This window comes from Tetrao urogallus, assembly GCF_951394365.1.
Source record: "Tetrao urogallus genome assembly, chromosome: 2".
NCBI classification, from domain to species: Eukaryota; Metazoa; Chordata; class Aves; order Galliformes; family Phasianidae; genus Tetrao; species Tetrao urogallus.
In genome coordinates this window covers 11,760,548-11,769,342 of record NC_136814.1, presented here as the reverse complement: position 1 = coordinate 11,769,342, position 8,795 = coordinate 11,760,548, and positions in this window count along the sequence as shown.

Below are 8,795 nucleotides of genomic sequence, written 5' to 3'. Positions count from 1 at the left end.
GTTGACTACCATGGGGGAAGGATCTCTGGTTGGGGATCCCTTCTCTGTGGAGTCTTTCTCTAAGTCTAGATCTCCAGAAGTGGGTGAGCATTCTCCTTGTAACATCTCACTGTGCTGGTTCTGCTGCTGTTGGACAGCTGTTAGTTGGGCTTTGTTCTGGTCAAAAGTTTTGGTGGTATCAGCTGAGGGCAAATGGTGGGAGATGGCTGAAGTTCTGAAGCATGATAGCAAGCAGGAGGTAGTGACTATTCTGGGTATGGGGTCTGAGTCCCACAAGAAGGTGGAACAGAGATTGATGGTAGGACGGAGTTGATCAGTCAGAAGGAAAAAGGCTGCAAAGACAAAGCAGGTCAGGTTTGTAAGGTCAGCTCTTTAGTAAGGGTGCTCAATAAGGAGATACTGGTTCCAAAGAGAAGTACAGACCCATGCATGTGAACAGGCCCTACCTAGTTCCTTGCTTTTTCTAGCCTTTTTCCTTCTGTGACCCCTACAGGTTGCTGGGGATGCAGGTTTATCCTGGGCATCCTCCTGCAGTAGGTCTTTTTACCTCCAGCCCATCTAGCAGAGGCTTGTGATGATGGTGAATAAAATGAAACAACTGGATCAATATTTGACTTGCTTTTAGCTCTGCCAGACACAGAAGAGCAGGTAGATAAGTGGTATGATTTCTAAGGAATATTCACAATAGCAGCTGCCAAGAATGTCACTTCTAACCACAGCATCTATCTCCAGTGTGATGCCTCCCTTGAAGACTTATGGGAGTGTGGAATGTGTGCCTGGGCTACCAGGAGCCTCTGGATACAAGGTGCATGTGTCAAGTGAATGGCTGACACCTTTAGGGCATTGTAGAGCAGGAAATATAGGTGTATGTGTATATATATATATGTATATATGTATGTGTGTATATATGTATGTGTATATATATGTATATATAACTTTATGTTTTTTCCTTTCAACTGGGAATCTTGGCTGCAGTCTATAAATTTGTTTTTTTTTCTCTCCCTGTGAGGACTTATATATATATATATATATGCGTGCTAGGGCCATGTCTAATTTTGTGGATAGTTGGCAAGTTACTAAGGTCCTTGGACTTCTGTGAAAACTCGGTCTTTAAAGTCTGTCTCACATCTTGATTACCTCTTGTCCCCCATTGTGGTCCTGTATTGAACTAATCTAAGGTCCTTTTGGCTTGAGAATGCCCAAAATAGGCAACTACGTTTAGTCTCCTGTTTACCAAATGTGGGTCAATTTCAATTTGAAATTGGGGAAGACTTGTCTGCCTTTACCCTGACAGGTGGCATATGCTGTTGCTGGAAAAAGACTTTATGATGAATAAAATGTGTTTATGAGAGAGTGGATAACCATCTGGTTTGAATTTTGGGCTCTGATGCATATTCCAAGTAGGAAGTGAATGCATCAGGTTGGATGCCTTGGTTATATCTGTATAGTGAAGTGAGCTCTGAATTTCTGGTCTGAACTGGTCTCTCTGACCTTCATCTGCACTAGCAAATAAGTATGGGAGAGAAGAAATGCTGATATACAAGAGTAGAAGCTGAAACAGCTGCAGGGGAAGGAATTTTAAATGATGCCACAGCCACTGAATTTGTAGTTGGGCAGTAATGGCTTACTGCAAACCTATTTAATTCAGAAATGTTCTCCCTACATATCAAACTCTTCTGCTCTTATGATGGTTATGGTGGCCTGGCCACCTGTTGGACATGAAAACAGAATTGTTGAGGAGGGAGCTAAATCCTGCAGAAGCGAGATGTTTTTCTGAAGTTAAGCTGGTATTTAATCATTCTACTCTTTGCAGTGTGCTTTCCTAAAGTAGAAGTGTTAAGTGCTTATAAAAAGATATCCAAGTGGGCTTTAATTGTCCTGTTGAGTAATCCTTGTTAGATGTAAGTGCTGTGTGCCTCTGGATCAAAACTGGTCTGGTGTGTACGCTAGTTGTGTGTGCAATGAAAGGTGATGAATGTGTAGAGGAGAAGTGAGTCTCCCTGCATGGTTACACATCAGCTTGTTAATTGGCAAAGTGTTCAGCCTTTCTGTTTTCTCCCAGATTAAGCCCTATGACAAAGGACAGTTACCTGTTCTATTTGTAGTCAGCTTGGTAAGTAATACTGCTCTAGCAATTTGCAGCATGATGATATCAGTTTTTTGCTTCGCCTGGATAAACATTAGGCCTATTATCATTTTAGTAGTGTATTTTGTACTACTGGTGTATCCACCAGAAAAAAAAAAACCAAAGCATGATGTAGTGCAGGCATTTCAATACACCAGCTGTTTACTAGTTTAAAAAACCACTTCAGAATTATGTAGGCATTTGTAGTATTTGCTTTGAAATTAGAAGCGGATTATAATCGGCATCCCTTGCACAGAGTGAAGCATTGAAGATATTTGGTATTGAGTATCCTGAAAGAGAATACATCACCCGTATCTCCAAGGTAGAGAGACTACACAAATAGGTTGTGAAGCTCAGGCTGTCAGAAGGTAATTTATTAGAGAACAAGTGAAGAAGTGAAACAACAAAAGTCACAGGAACACTTTTTTTTTTTTTTTTTTTTTACAGAAAATGCACAATGTCTGAAAGATAAATGCAGACCAAAGAGAATTTTCTGTTGTGTTAATGGAGACTTTAGGATAATCTATAAATGTCTTGATAAGAATAAAAACATCTTACCTCCTATCTAATTTTTTAAAGTGAAGGTTTATTTTATCCTTCTCTGAATGACTACTTTATTGCATCCAGATTTACATTCTATTATATAGAATGCCTGTAAGGAAAAAAGAATAAAGGTGGCAAAGAGTGATGTGAGTGCAACTGCTTCCTCCAGCCCAGGATATGCACTCCACACACATCAGGTTGAGGAAGGCATAAGCACATGGGCTGTGACCTGTGGCCTTGCTCCGGCTCTGCCTAGTCAGACTTGGTTCCCATCACTTCCTCCCTCTCTTCTTATCCCTTTTTCCCTTGGAAAAGATCCCTGGCTATGTATCCTTATGGGAGCAGGCATTTTCCTACATACCCTAATAGGTTTTTGTTTCCACAGCACTGGATCATAAAGATGCACAAGGAATGATGTTTGGCTAAAGTGGGTCAAATACTTGTTGAAAATTACTGATAACTTTCTTTGATACCATATATAACAGTCATATGATGAGTGTGCAAAGAATATATTTGGGGGTAAAATCTTCTGGAGGGGTCAGAAGACCAACAGAACAATTAGAACTTGTAAACTACTGAATTATAGCTGTCACTGGTGATCCAGGGGCTGGAATTTGTCAGATAAGGGCTGGAACAAGAGCCAGTCCAGGGCTTGAGACTGATGGCAGGTGTGTGTATCCTTTGGGGTGAACTTATATGTCTGTGGTAGAACTGAGCTGGTGTTGAATCATCATCTCTGTGCCTTGCAGATATAAATATGCTATGTGCACATTTTGACAGATTAGACTGGGATTATGCGCCTTTATTCCTTGGAAATGCCCTCCTATTGCCTGGAGTAAGAACCTGCTCCATTTGTGTCATGGGGTTAGCTTAATAGCATCTTTATTTCACATCCCTTGCATTCTTAGCAAGGTAACAGTCAGTGGACCACGTATGTATGAAGAAGTATAGAGAATTTCCTAGATAAAATAAAAGACAGGGAGTAACTGGGGTCATCTGTGCTTTGGTAGCTGCCTGGGCAAAGGGCAAGAAGGAGCACCAGCAGGGCTGGGAGCTCAGTTTGTTTGTGACAATCTTTAATATCCAGGGCTATCAAACAAGGCTTTGTCCTTTTGCCCACTCTTTTCATTTTCATCTCAGCTTAGAGTTTTTAGAGCCCTAATGTTATAAATGGTGCAACTTCTCAGCCATTTTTGCAGCTATTGTTTATTTTGTTTTTGAAATTTAGATCTGCTGTGGAGTAACATCCCTCTGCACCTAGCAGTTTATGTAGCTTGCTCAGGGTTCCTGGCAGATCTGTCCTGTGTGAGATGCACTGTTTCTATTATTTCATACTCACTAGTACTTACCTCATTTTTTGCTGGAGACTATCTTAAATTACTGTTGTTAACAAGCTGATTTGCTTTTAAGTGTTGCAGACCTAAGATGACAGTTAAAACTAAGCTTATTTTTTTTCATTTCCATTCCTGATGCCTTTCTGTTAGCAAAGGCTGTATCCCATTCCCCATATGCCATCTGAGGCAAGAGCATTCAGGTAGGTTCAGAAACACAGGCTTATGCTTTTTCAGCCTGTCATGTCTGAAAAGATTGATGGGGTATGGTGATGAATAAGCATATGGTCCTTGCATGTAGCCTCCTTTGAATATAAAGTGTGGAAAGGATTCCTTAAATAGAAAAGAAGTGTGGGAGGGGGAAGACAGAGTCAAATTCTGGCTCAGAGGAGTTCATTGCTTCGGAAGGGAGCCAGTCAGAATATGAAAAAGGCAGAGGCAAGCAATGAAACAGAAATTGATGCTTAAATCCAGCTTCTTTGGTGTTTTTGCAGCAAAACTTTAAATGATGTCAGTGGGGAGTGGCTTTGGTGGCTAAGGATGTTACCCTGCTTCCATTAAGGATGTACCTTGTGGTCCAAGTAGCAAGAACTTAACTTATCCAAAGACAGTGAAAATACATACTTTTATCTGCTTTTCACTTAATGGTAGAAGCAATGGTAGATACTCTTCTGTGTTTCAGTTTGCAGTGGTAGATTCCATAGAATACACAGATTAATACGTAGATATTGTTCTTAGCAGAAATTACACAAAGGTTAACACAGGAGGCTGCTGAGTAATCCTTTACAGGTGCACAGATAAGATTCCTAAAATAACATGGGCAAACCTCAGTGTACATGTTCTGACCTTTCTATACAGATTCCCAGTGTTTGCAGGCAGACTGACTGGAGTTAACATCACAGTTGTTTGGGAGGACATCATTGGTGAAAGCAAAATGCTTTCTATGGTGGGCATGTCATGATTGTGGAATCGCAGAATGGTTTGGGTTGAAAGGGACACTGGAAATCATCTTGTTCTGAAGAGTTCGTTTTTAACTTAAGAACTGGATTCAAACTCTGAACTTTCTGTCCAGCCCTGAAGTTCTGTAAGACTTAATGATTTTTCACAGTTGAAATATTTAGGGGTTTGGCCTGAGCTATTTTCTGTTGATTCTTTATATGAGATCTTCAGAACAGAACTCTGGTATAGGATTCCAACTGCACAGCCACACTGTGTTCTACAAATCCTCCCCTATTTACTTTCTAGGAACTGCATGGTTTTGGTGGTGTTTGTTTTCAGGGGAGGAGGACTTTTCTAAATTTATATCTTGGACTCATCATTCACTACTTTCTAGGATTCCTTTGTTTACTCTCTAGGATCATCCCCTTTTTGGTGTCAGGAATCTTTTTCACAGTTTGTATGAATGTGTTTTTGCTTTTTAGGAATCCATACTACTTGTTTTTAATATTGTAGCTGATATTTTCCAGGAATTTTCTAATACTCTCATTTTTTATTTTTTTTTATTTTTTTTTGTAGAAATTATCTATGCTTTTTAGGATTTGCCTGTTATATTTCTGGAGGACTTCACTGCTACTTTTACCAGAATTCCTCAGCTGCTTGTGATGAAACATTCCTGCATGGCTATTTAGGAAACATTCTGTGCAGCCTCATGTTAATCCCTTCCTTAATGCTCTCTAAGATTTCTCAGTGTATAGTAAGAAAAACATTGCAAGGAAAGGGTATTCTTTCTGTATACAGGGTGTATGGTACCTTTATATCAAAGCTAATTTATCTGTGTATTTTCTAAACATGGGAAGAGAGGCTCTTCTGTCTCTATAGAAAATGTGTGCTTGCTTTATATCTTGAACATGCATGGAAAAATTCAGACATTGAATCTTTTATTGTAGAATTTATAAATAATCTGTAGAAGACAAAACATTCAGACAACAGTTGTGTTGCATGAATTTGTTCTTGTCTTGGTGTCCTTTGTTATTTTTGAAATGTGACATTTGTTTTGCTATATAGATATTGCTATATTGTTAGTCTAATGCTAATAAATTAGAACAAAGTTATCTTGATATGTTAGTATGTTCCCTTCTCCTACACTTTTCTTTTCTTCCTCTCCAGGAGGTTGATCCAAGGCCTGAAGAGCTGGTGGAAATCTGCCAGCTGATGTCATGTTGCACTAACCTAGACGTTTCAGTTCTCTGTGGTGTACTTGCTGCAAGTTCTGGCCTGGTGGTTGTGGGAATTCAGTTACTGTAGCCTGGTTGTTGTGAGCTTAGCTTTCATGCAGCTTATTTTTGAAGTGGTAGAGCATCTTTAAGTTAGAGAAGCAATTTTAAAAGCAATTTTTACTCTAACTATTAAAGTTCTACTGCAATTTGTAATAAAGTTGTTTAGGAAATTGCTAAATGCATTTGTCCTTAAGTGTACTGAGACACCGTGAACCCTTGAGACTTCTGTATGTTGTTACTTTGCAGTCATTTGCATGAATTCCAATGGCAGCCACAAATGAATGCTGGGGAATGCCACAAGTTGGATGACTAGACACTCTAAGACATACCATAGATGCTGGTGTCACTAATATCAAAGGCAGATAAACTCAATGTGATTTAGACTGGAACTTCTGCATGCATTCATTATTCCTTTTGCAAACACCTTTGTCTTCAGACTGACTTGAACCATACCAAAAGCATATTTTGCTGGTAATAGTATGAGCATGTTATTTATTAAGGAAAAAATGGGATCGCTTCTTGGTGTAGCTGCCTCCCCAACATGTGCGTTTTTCTGGTGCCAGCAAAATTGGTTTTGATACAGAGACAACTCTCTACATGTGGAGCCAAGCCTCAGCTGCTTAATGGTCAGCGATGCTATTTTTAGGCTGTGTTAGCTTTAGCAAGGTTTGTCAAATTCAAGCAACTCTGCTAATAAGGCTATCAAAGACAGATGCTTTGAGGCAGCTCTGTTGCAAAGCGCAGTGCCTTTTCCCTTCCTTTTCAGATAAACAATAGTATGTTGTCTTGCTGTGGAGCAGGAGGTGTACAGAAGTGGCTCAAACCCTGAAATAATAGTGGAAGAGGCTCAGGACTCTGCACTAACTCAAATGCTAAATCTATGGATTTTCAAAAACTGAAATTCTTAGTACAGAGCCATAACAAATTTTAGTGTTTTTTTCCTTTTTCTTTCTTGGATTTTCTTAGCTGCAGTCTTTTAACTTGAAGTCACTGAATACCAGTAAGAAAGGTCAAGGTTACTTTTGTTTGTTGTTTATTTGATGCAATTTTTGTTTTGCTGACATCATGCATTGTCTGTTGAAGATAAGTTTTTGTCCACCATTGTCTGCTAAACATTCTCTTATCATTTTTCTCAGCTATTTGTTTGGTTATTTTTAAATTATCCAGGCTTGAGTTTGTTGAATCTTTCAGGTCATTGCTACCAAAAGAGATAAGGAAGTTTATTAAGTGTGCATATACAATGATGTTGGGGGGGGGGGGGGGGGGGGGGGGAATAGATGTTGAGTGCTTCTCTAGCTTATCTTTATTCATGAAGCCCTTGAGGGTGATGGAAAAGGGTACCAGGAATCCAGGCAGTCTGTCAACTCATCTAGCCATATTTAACTTTTGTTTGTTCTGGTTACCTCAGCTAATGCACACATGAGGCTGTGCCAAGCCTTGTACTTTGCCTACCCTGCATTATTAATGCTCCCAGAAATGCTTAAACTTGAATGTGGTTGGCTGAGGTGAGACTGGCACAGCTGTATCTCCCTTGAACAGAGCATTCACTGCTGTGACGTTGTGGCTCTATAAATGATACTGGGACTGAGTAGGCAGAGCTGAAGCAAAGCATTACCTAGGGTTTTCCTATGTTGCTGATATCTGTAATCCGTAAATGAAGGTCTCTTTGAATTCTGATGTAACTAATTATGAGGATAGTATTATCATATGATAGATAGCAATGGTTAGACATTTGTTTGTGCATGTCTCATTGTGTTTTAATAACTGCCTTGTTTTCCTTTCTTAAAGCTGAGATAAAAAAAAAAAAAGCATGTATGAGCTTCCAGGCTTATCAGAGGATAACTTAGAAACAAGTACTGTGCAGAAAGTCAAATGAGCATTCTTCATAATTAAAGCCAACCCATGGATTCTGAACTGGATGGTACAAGCATGGAGTCCATAATATTACAGATAGGTGTAGATTTGCATGTTATTTTGTGCTGCTACTTTGTGCTTTTGTTGACTGCATCTGAGTACTGTGCACACTTGAAGTTCAGGTGTCTGCCTGTCTGGTGAGACCAGTTCTTTACCTTGTCTTGGCAGATGTATCATGGCTGAGTGCTGATGGTGGTCATGTGCCTGTACACACAGGATTTCTCCATCCCTTGTTTTCTGCTGCTTTGCTGATTTTCAATTGTTGCTTTGGAAGCTTGAATTTGGACATGCTTGAAAAAATATTTCTCCTTCTGATTGTCCTATGCTGTATATTATTTAAGAACAGATGATAACATCTGGCATGAGGCTTCCAAAGCTGGGTTATGCAATGTAGGTAACATGCGTACATAAACGGTTATTCCTGCAATAAATTTTAAGCATGTATATTATGCTTGATTTGTTTCTACTAAAGGCAGATAAGGGAAGCAGTAGGGTAAACTAGAACTGTTCCTTTTGATTTAGAAGGAATATGAGGCTATCAAAAATGCTACCTGTTCTGTAGGAATATTGCACCTGGATGTGACGTATGCACACGTGTGAGGTTAATGCATGATCAAACTCCCGGTTTCCCTGTCTCCCTCAGAAGTGTACTAGAGGAAATCAAAT